This window comes from Puma concolor, chromosome D4 (genome assembly GCF_028749965.1).
Source record: "Puma concolor isolate L17-30 chromosome D4, mPumCon1.1.hap2, whole genome shotgun sequence".
Lineage (NCBI taxonomy): Eukaryota > Metazoa > Chordata > Mammalia > Carnivora > Felidae > Puma > Puma concolor.
The window spans coordinates 46,957,600-46,969,040 of record NC_141679.1 but is presented as its reverse complement, the minus strand read 5'-3'; positions in this window follow the sequence as shown (position 1 = coordinate 46,969,040).

The window sequence follows — 11,441 nt, the reverse complement described above, 5'->3', positions numbered from 1 at the left end:
CAAGTTACTGACGGCCTAGGCTAGAGCTGGCATACTGTCACTCCTCCCTTATTCTATTAACCAAAGCATGTCACATGAAGGAACATAAGTCAAGGGCCAGAGAAATATGTTCTTTAATAGGAAGAACCACAGTCATATACAAAATGCTTATACACAGGGAAGGAAGGGTAAAGGTCAACGTTTGGGACAAATAGGTAATGTACTACAAGAAACAGAAAGTGTAAATATCAAAGCAGAGTATACATATACTACCAATTAGATATGGAAGTGGTCTCGCCAGCATGTAGGGTTTTCATGGCATTTGTAAAGAATTTGTTCTCTACATCATCCTAGTTTCAGTTGTTCTTCAAATGCCATGTATGACATTTAATATTAATTGTCTTCTTGGGATTTTTTAAGCTTATCTATTTATTTTAGACAGAGAGAGAGAAAGAGAAAGCACATGAGTGGGGAAGCGGCAGAGAGAAAGGGAGAGACACAATCCCAAGCAGGCTTCGCACTGTCAGTGCAGAGCCCAATGCGGGGCTCCATCTCATGAATGGTTAAGATCATGACCTGAGCTGAAATCAAGAGTCAGACGCTCAACCGACTGAGCCACCCAGGTGCCCTGATTGTCTTTTTGTTTTATACTTAAGTATGAAGAAATTCATACTGAGCGTTCTTATTCTAGTGTTCAATTACAAATGAGATAACCATTTTTGTCAACTTGTGTCTTAAATCATAGAAATAAAACTGATCCCCAATACTATTCTTCTTCAGTGTCATGTTGTTATAATTTACTATATATTTTAAAAGCATATATAATTATATATGCTTTATACAAGGATTATATATGGATGTATATTTAAGGATTATATAATAAATATAAGGATGTATATTTAAGGATTAACTATAAAGATCAATCATCTTCTTGGAGGAAAAAGAGTCTGTGTTCTTACAATGATGAGACTCACTTTCTTTGACAGGATGATTGGGTCTCCAACATGAGGAGGGCTCAGAGCCCCTGAACTCGATGCCGCTACAGAGCCCTGCAAGGCTCCTTAGTGTTCACTTTTTAATAGGTTCCCAAATCACAATGGCCCATATATTCTATGATTTCCACACCAATATAATATTGGCCAACTATACTATACCTGTGTGCGCTGTGTAAAAGCAGTCTTTCTTAACTGTTTTCAGTTTCAATACCCTTTTTGGAATTTACTTATTCTGTTTCATGCACAGATTATTATATGCTCAATAGAAGACAAGGAAATCTTGGCAACCTGTTTTAACCATTTGCAGTAGGAAACACCCTAGATTGAGCCACATAATTTTATAAATTGGACAGTACCTGGTGTACTGAAAAGACAAAGAAATAGAGGAGAGACCAAAGGAAGCAAATGTATAGAATATTTAAGGATTTTAACCTGTGAGAATGTCAATTAAAGTTCAGGGGAAAGTAAATGGCTATAATTAATACCTGTTAACTGCTTTTGGCCTTCAGGCTCACCCTGTCCAATGATGCATAATAATTAGAAAACATTTCATTACCAGCTGGCATCAAAGGATTAAATGTGTGTGAAGGAGCTGTGCAAGCTGTAAAGTTATGAAACAAGGTAGCTGTTATTTCCATTATTAGTATCAAAAGATGCACCAAGTGGACAGGCCATTGAAACCTCACCAATAAATATTTAGTGACTAATAAATTTTCAATACTATATATACATATCACAAGTAGATTACGTGTTGATTGCTTTTTCCACTAGTCATAAAAGCACAAATTTAAGATTCAACTGAGTTTTCTAATTTTGTAATTTATTTTCAAGTATAAATTCCTCACTAAATTAATATGAAGAGAGACTACATTTTTCATACATATTTACATAGGTTTAAAGAGACGGGAAACTTCAAAGTGGTCCCAAATATCAATCATGATTATTCTCATTTACAAATTTAAAAACTAGGAGCGCCTGGGTTGCTCAGTCGGTTAAGCATCCGACTTTGGCTCAGGTCATGATCCCACAGTTGGGGGCTTTGAGCCCCATGTGCGGCTCTGTGCTGACAGCTCAGAGCCTGGAGCCTGCTTCAGACTCTGTGTGTGTGTGTGTGTCTCTCTCTCTGCAACTCCGCCATTCAAGCTCTCTCTCTGTCTCTCACAAAAATAAATAAACATTAAAAAATTATAAACAAATTTAAAAACTAAATGAAACAATTAATGATCAGAGAGGTTCAAGCATTGCCAGTTATCATGCAATCAATAAATACTGAATGTGGGATTCGAATGAAAAGTCAATCAGATTCCTGAGTCCAATATGCCACTCCAACATAAAATATTGTATTAGAGATTTAATTTCATTATATATAGATACATGTATATGTATATTCAAAATTATTACTCATTAAAATTAAAATTCCATATGAATTATAATACAAATGTGTACGGATTCTCTCTCCCTCTCTCTCTGCCCCTCCCTTACTTTCTGTCTCTCTGTCTCTCAAATAAATAAATAAATAAATAAACCCTTTAAAATGTTTATATCTTAGCGGGAAGGCATGTCTGTATACTAACAACAACTAAACAATAAGATAATTTTTTTTAAATTTTTTTTTCAACGTTTATTTATTTTTGGGACAGAGAGAGACAGAGCATGAACGGGGGAGCGACAGAGAGAGAGGGAGATACAGAATCGGAAACAGGCTCCAGGCTCTGAACCATCAGCCCAGAGCCTGATGCGGGGCTCGAACTCATGGACCGCGAGATCGTGACCTGGCTGAAGTCGGACGCTTAACCCACTGTGCCACCCAGGCGCCCCAACAATAAGATAATTTTTTAATGGAGAATAGATCTTCCTAGAAGACAGAAAGTTTTTTATCTGAAAATTGATGGGTGCATCTTCAGAAAAGTACCAGAGATATGATAACGTGGTTGTCTAGAGGGAACAGCAAGTGCTTCTATATGGCTGGAAAGTAAAGAACAAGAATTATGGTATATGGAAAGCTGACAGGGGTCAGAGAGCCAGAGGCTGGATGACTGTTTATCTTACTCAGATGTAAAAACTGAAGAGCAAGTGGACTATAGAACAGAGTAGGTACTTCTGGGGAATATGTTGAAATAACAAAAGCATCTTGCTAAATCGCCTCAAAAAAATATGGGGCCACAGAATATTTAAAAAAAACAAGCAATAAGTTTTATTAGCTATGGAAACTAGAATTTTATCCATCTGTCAGGAATATAAGGAATTTTGGTATGTACAATGCAGATCAAACGAGACAGAATAAGATATAGAGATCAATGGCAAGGAAGTAGAGGAAATTTTAACTGAATCTCACTCAATAACCTTGAACTACAAGGAGTTAGAAAATATCAGGCTAAGGCCAATAGGACGAAGCTTTCTTCAGAGTCCAAGTCCATAGCCAGGAGGCCACAAAGGGGTAGAATAGTAGGTATCTCCATCTACCAAGATGGAAAAACAAGAGGAGAAAAAAAGCAATAAAATATATGAAGAACTATAATCCAAAAGAAGAGAATATCAATGAGCAGGGGAAAAAAAAACAAAAGAAAAATGCAAGGAAAATTTGGATTCAAATTCTCAGTAATTTCAAGAAAACATCCAGCGTCTAACATCAAAGTAAGCAGTCACGAAAACAATATTTTCTCAGATCAGAGAAGATGGCATAGAAACGAACTCATTTGTTAAATTACCAAATATAATGGAGATAGTAAGTGACATATGTCCAAACACAGGCAATGCAATTAAAAATTATACGGCAAACTCTAGAAAATTTTTCAGAACTCAGAAATAATAGGAGATACAGGCTTCCAGTGATGGAATGAATAGGTCACGGAATAAAAAGCACAGCATAAGGAATATGGTCAATGACCTTGTAAGAGTGTTGTGTATCGCTTCTCGGCCTTGTGGCTGAGATCGAGAGTGATAGCGTTGCATGGTGACAGATGGTGACTTGTGGTGAGCGTAGGGTGATGCATAAACTCGTCGAATCACTGTGTGGTACACATGAAACTAATGTTTTCGTGTGTGCCAATTATTCTCAAATAAAAAATAGAAATAAAAGCAATAGATAAATAAACATGATGAAAGAAAAGAGATTTGGGAACATCTATACGTACTGGAAATAAGAGCATAAAGATACTGAGAAATAGTAAAGAATAATGGAGTAAACCCTGAAATGAAGCTAGACATGGCTTTTCCAATTTAAAAAAAAAGGGGGGGGGTGGTTACCAAGTAAGGGCAGTTCTTACCAAGTAAGAGGTCAAATCCTAGATGCATATGTTGGGAACAATTTTTTAATCTTGTGTTTTTTAAAGTCTTTATTTAAGAAGCTTCTATCACTATAGCAAAGAAAAGAAAGGAAAATATTTTTTTAGAAGAGCAAAAAAAAGGAATCTATTTGGAATCAGACTTGTCTCCAAGGTGCCAAGCACCAGGAATCAATGGTGTGGGAAGGAAATGCTTTTGAAACAAGAATTCCAAGTCCAATCAGTTGGTCCTGCAGGTTCAAGAGTAACTGAAGTTATTTTAGACACCTATATTCTCTTCCTGAGCAATTGACCAAAAACTGGCTAAGCGGTGAACCCAGATAAGGAAATCAGCTATGGAAATTTCAGAGTAAAAGAATTGATAGTGATAAAATAATTCAATCAAATATGGTTTGTATTTATAAATATGGTTGATCTTATAATAATTAAAATATAAATATTAACAAGTTCTTACTTCAAAGTAAATACTAAAGTAGTATCTAAAAGTTAGTCTTAGGGGCGTGGCTCAGTCAGTTAAGCATCTGACTCTTGGTTTCCACTCAGGTCGTGATCTCACAATTCGTGAGATTAAGCCCGTTTGTCTGGCTCTGTGCTGAAAGCATGGAGCCTAGTTGAGATTCTCTCTCTCCTTCTCTCTCTGTCCCTCTCTCTTTCTCTCTCTCTCTCTCTCTCTCTCAATAAATAAATAAACATTAAAAACTAATAAATAAAAGTTAATCTTAAAAGAAATAACTGCTAACCAGGACCTACATCCCAGCTAACAGAAAAATTGAGAGGATAGAGAAGAAAGGAGTGAAATGACTACATGCCAAAGTTTTCATCATAATCAAGACAAATCATTTAATAGTATTTTAGTCTTGATGTTTGTAATTATAGAAAATGCATTTGATTATACGACCTATACTTTTGGAACTTCCTCACATTGAAAATACACTGTTTCTAACACTAGGAAAACAAAAAATAACTGGAAATTTAAAGGAATTAAAAGAAAAACAAAAATCAAATGATGACTCTTACACTTTTTTACTTTATCCAAGTGATAACAATCTGCTAGAACTTTACTAAGTCCTTAGATTTCCCTTTTTGCTTCCATACTACCAAGTAGTACAAGAATAAACAAAGAACTCAGGACACCATGTGGTATTTGTCTATTTTTCTTCTTCCCCATGTCATAACTGGTCCAGAAGAGTAGCTTCCATGCAAAATATAGAAAAATAAAACAACATTGTGATCAAGTTAAATATTACTTTAAAATTCTATTACAAGGATGCCTGGGTGGCTCAGTCAGTTAAACATCCACTTTTGGTTTTAGCTTCTGATCTCACAGTTTGTGAGTTCGAGCCCCACATCAGGCTCTGTGCTGACAGAGCAGAGCCTGCTTGGGATTCTCTTTCTCCTTCTCTATCTGCCCCTCTCCAGCTCTCTCTCTCTCAAAATAAATAAATAAACTTTAAAAATAAAAAATAAAAATCTTTTATGCATTCTGATGAAAACAATGCCATATTAAAAAAAAGATGCTAAAAAGCAAGCTTACAGCCTACAAATGCTTAAGAGAAGAGGTTATCTAGCTTGGAAACAGGTAAGACAGGGAAACAGAAGAATGAGAAAGCATTTATCCATGGTGGTGTAGACTGCTCTACAGAATATACACCTGAAGATTCTAGGTCTCAGTTTGAAAACCAATTATAGTTACTTAGGAAATGACGCTTCTTGCTCTGGGAATTGGGCATGTCTACCTATCGCAATGTCATTACGACTTGTGACAGAAGAGCCTTAATGCCTTTTCTACCACAGTTCTTCCCCCGGGTTTTACTTTCATTTGTTTAGACTGTTAAATACAGTGTCGCAAGCAAATCAGTTGTCTCCATCTAGTCATCACAGACTCATTTGTCTGTCTAAAAGCTCTTTTATTTTATCAGGGAAGAAACCGGTTTAAAATATAGAAGCCTCAGCTCTGAGGCCTAGTTTTCACCTCAGTAAAATTAAAATGTTGAATTACACGACCCCTGAGTCCCTCTGAATTCCAAACACCTATACTTCTACCATCTGGCCACCTAAGGCTATAGAGTTCAGGGAGATACTTACCATGTAGACCGATCGAAAAGTATTTATGAATAGTTAAAATAAAAGCATCTTAGCATTTAGACTTTTAACTAGTCTAAGCTGATTTTTTAAGTGATCAATATAAGGACTTCCCATTTTTCTCTTCTTCCACAAAACAAAGCATATCTCAAACTAAATAAGCATGCAGTTCATTCAGGAAATTTGCTTAAATCGTAGTTGTCAAAATATCCACACTTTAGGCCTGAAAAAAGAACTTGAGTTTTTTGTAAAGACTATAGAAAAAGGATAACTATAAATACTATATCTGTATATGCAGGTAGTGAAACTGATTAAATCACAATTACCCTTGTAATAAATATGCCAACACATCAATTATACTGGGCTCTATTATATTGGTGTCAGACATGTTTTAACTTGAGTTTCAGAAGCATTTACACAGTAATTCATTTAAGTTGCTATACCTAGAGATTCTATTACCTTCATGATCATCTACTGTGCACAGAAGATGTCGCGAATATTTTCCTTAAAATAATATGTCAAATGCCAGGAAAATGTGACTCGGTACCCTGCCCCACTACCTTGCTCACATCTACATCAACTCCAATCACCCAAGCACCATATGCTGTAGTGCTAGTGTCGATGAGATGTCAAGTTGTGGAGTGGAGACTTGTTACTTTGATGATTCCCATGTTAGACTCTTAAAAGTGAAACTAATTAGAGCATAATCATAGTGTGAATTATAAGGGAGGAAATAAGATACTAGAGGTCGAAGGGGGTAGAAGGGGAAAAAGAAAATTTTATGCATTGAGACCAAGTTAGACTTCAGGTCCAGAGCTCTGGGAGCCTATAGCCTGACGCTACAAATTTGGAACACTTCCCGGAGAACAAGCTAAAAAAGTAAAAACAAGACTAGAAACCTCACGACTCAGACTTCCTTTGTGCTCCAAGGACACATAGAATTAGTAGATGAAAAAAAAGCAAGATGGCAGTGATGGTTTCACAGGTGTATAACATATCTCCAAATTCATCCAATTGTATGCATAAAACGTCCATTTTTTAAATATATCAATGATACCTCAATAAAGCTATTTAGAAAAAAGAAACTCTGGCAGATGGGTTTATTTCATGGTACTCATTTTGAAAAATATGGAAATAATTGAAATAGACAAGAAAATGTTTTTTCTTCCTGCTTGTCTAGGATCCATCACCATAGCTTTCTTTCTTGGGTTTGCAGGCAGATCAAAGAATTGCAAGGAGCAAGAGAAAAAGGAATGTGTCCTTCAAATTCAGTAAGATAAATTATATTATAAATTAATATTTGTATACCACCTTACATTTTACAGACAATTTTTGAAGGTTAGGCAATATTGGGGATTACATGGTCAAAAACAAACATACTCTGATCTGAGAAATGTTACAATTTTTTGCAGAAAGTGTTATGACATCCAATTTTTCCCCCAATAGAAGATAAATAAATTATCAGGTTGGTTCCTAAATAAAAAGTTATTATTCTTGTTGAAAGAGTAAGATATGTGGACTTTCCAGTTACTGAAATGGGACAGCCAACATAAACAAGAAAATTAGGAGAAAGAATGTCATTTCTTGTTAGAAAGCACGGTCAGTCATTATGTAGAACTTAATGGAAAAACGACGCTTTCATCAAAACTAAATGATAAATATTTGAACTTTGGAAAATAACATTAGCAGAGTCTAAGAATAATCTGCAAAAAGCATTATGATCCAATGAAGCAAGGAGGCATCACATTCCAGTGAAATTAGAAAACAGGAAAGAATTCTTAGCACGTGGGAGAAGATGAACCCAAATCAAAAGAAAAGCACTCCTTTTAGTCTCAGTCCCTGAACTTTCTACCAACTTTTTCACCGTCTTTGTGAAAAAGAAATAGAAAAATGCCAAATTCCACTACCCCACTTCATAGTAGAGTAATGTATCTATGTATCAGATAGCTGTGTCATTATATGCAGTTTCTGTTAGGCAGCATGGCTTTCTGTTTTGATGTTCTGAGACCAATTTCAATGTGTGTGTGTGTGTGTGTGTGTGTGTGTGTGTGTGTGTGTGTATTTTGCAGGGAGGAAGGAGCTCTTACACCGATAACAAGCAATTCTCTGGACACCCGCGGGGTGTCCTATAATTCAACCCAGTTCTGACACTATCTTTCCAGAAACAGCATCAAATCAGACAAGTTAAGGTTCAGTCCTACAGGACTGACTCCACCCAGCACTTCAGAGTCCAATCGCAAACCCAAGTTATCACTTCTGTTTCTGACCCACCAGCTAAAGATCAGGGGTTCCAACTGCTCCCTCCATGGACTTCAGGTGCCAGTCACAAGCCCAGGTTGGTGTCTGTGCTTCTGACTGACTCACTGTACATCAGAGGTCCCCATGACCACCTCCTTGGGTTTGATTACTTTGCTAGAGCAGCTCACAGAAATCAGGAAACCAATTTATTCATGTTTTAAAAGGATATAATTCAGTAACAGTCAGATAAAATAGATGCATAGAACAAGATAGGGAAAGGGCTTTGGTGCTTCCATGCCCTCTCTGAGTATGCCACTCTCCCCAAATCCCCATGTGTTGACCAACCCAGAAGCTCTCCAAATCCTCTCCTTTTGTTTTTGTTTTTTTTATGAAAGATTACAAAAATTTGATTGATTAATTTATTGGCCATTGGTGATTGATTCAACCTCCAGCCTCTCTCCTCTGTCTGGGGGTGGGGGGGAGTGTGTGGGGGGGTTTGGGGGGTTGAGAGTTTCAACCCTGTCATCACAGGGTTGGTTCTCCTGGCAACCAGCGCCCATTCTTATACGGAGGTCCAAAATCACCTCATTAACTAACAAAATACACCTTTATTACTCTTAGCATTTAGGAAATTCCAAGGGTTTTAGGAGCTCTGTGACAGAAAAGAGGAGAAAGATCAAATATATCTTTCTTATAAATCACAATATCACACTTCCCTTAATCTCAATTTACCCTTTTGTTATCTTCAGAGGGTTTTGATTTAAAGAATTCCTTCCAGGCGCCTGGGTGTCTCAGTCAGCTAAGCATGTGACTCTTGATTTCAGCTCAGGTAAGGATCTATGGTTCATGAGATCAAGCCCTACATCAGGCCCTGCACTGGCAGGGTGGAGCCTTCTTAGGATTCTCTCTTTCTGTCTCTCTCTCTTTCTGCCCCTCCCCTACTTGAGCACATTCTCTCTCTCTCTCTCTTTCTCTCTCTCTCTCTCTTTTGGTCTCTCTCACACAATAAATACATTTTTAAAATCATTTCTTCAACTATTTTTACAGATGCATGTGAACTTGTGAACCTTAGGAGATTCTTAATAGTTAAGATTTGGTTTCCTGAGTAAATAAATCAACCTTAATAAAGTGTAAGTGCTCTCTGAATATTTTAAATTATCACTAACATAATCACATTTGGTATTCACAAAATTCGTGTGGAATCAATATGGCAGATATGTTAATTCTTCTTTATAACAATGCTTTTAAAAGAACTTATTCAAGAGGCATCTGGGTGGCTCAGTCATTTAAGTGACTGACTGCAGCTATGATCTCATGATTCATGGGTTCAAGCCCCACATTGGGCTCTGTGCTGAAAGCTCAGAGCCTAGAGCCTGTTTCAGATTCTGTGTCTTTCTCTCTCTGCCCCTTCCCCAACTCACATTCTGTCTCTCTCTCAAAAAAAAGATAAATATTAAAAATTTTTTAAAAAGGAACTCATTCAAGCTCATATAGCTTGTAAGTGTAGGGAAGACTTTTTTTCTCCTACCCCTTTAGTCTCTTCAGCTGGTCTAATAATTAAATCAGCATAAAACAGAGTAACAGGAGAAAAACAAAGTTAATTTCATACATATAGGAGCCCCATAAAAATATGAGATCCAAGGGCAATTCAGGAAGTTGAGGCCTATATGCCATTCTGAGCTAAGGAATGGGAAAGAGGCCTGGGACTTCAAAGGGGAGGAGGGTATACACAGAACAGTAAGAAGTGTAGGTGTTTGGTAATTAGATATTTGGTCTGCCATATAGAGAGGTCAATTACATAAAATTGTCTCTGGAAATAGCTCTCTGTAAGCCAGGCCCCCTACCATAAATTCTTCTAGGTAGTTAAGGGAGAGGTAAAAGTTTTTCTTGATTGCCTTTTGCTCAAAATAATCCATGTCAAAGTGGCATATTTTGGGGTCACATATTCTGCTTCCCTTCAAAACCATTATAACTTATTTGATACTAAGCCATCATAAATCTAGAACTCATTCTAAGCATATAACTCTGCTCTACCCAAAGCCACACTGAAAGCCTAAAAATTTTTCAGATAAAAACAATTTAAAGGCTCTTCACCCTTCTGTTTAATTTAAAACTCCATTCTTCTCAATGCCAAGCCAAATTTTCATGTTTTTTTTAACTGCAGCACTTGAATGTATATTTCATTTCAGATAATATCTTTCACAAAAATAAACCTTACCCTGAGAACAATCAGTGTAATTTCCATACGCAAATGACAGAATTTGCCCATTGATTTTCCTGGTTGACACATCAGAAAAGGCTTACATTAGGGAAGTATCAACACATACCCACTACAATGGCTAAAATCACAACTGAAAATTCCAAGTGTTGACAAAATATGGAGTACCTACACTGTGAAAATCACTTTGGGAAAATGGGCAGCAGCTACTAAAGCTGAACAAAGTAATGTATTCCTTTCTGGGTATCTAACAGAATCACATACACGTGAACACCAAAATCCACATACAAGAATTTACACAGCCTTATTCATGATAGCACCAAACTGGAAAACAATCAAGATATTCAAGGGTGGACCACAAGGTCACATCCAGCCTATTACCTATTTTGTAAATTATTGGAACACAACCACATCTATTCATTTACACATTGTCTATGGCTGCTTTCATGATGCAATGTCAGAGTTGAATAGCTTCCACAAAAATCATATGGTCCACAGAGCCTAAAATACTATCTGGAAATTCACAGAAGAAGTCTACTAACTCCTGGTCTGTAGTACACTAGCTTAATTTTTTGAGGGGTATATTCATACAGTGGAAGGCTCTTTGGCAATGAAAATAAATGACCTACATCTAAATGGAATAAT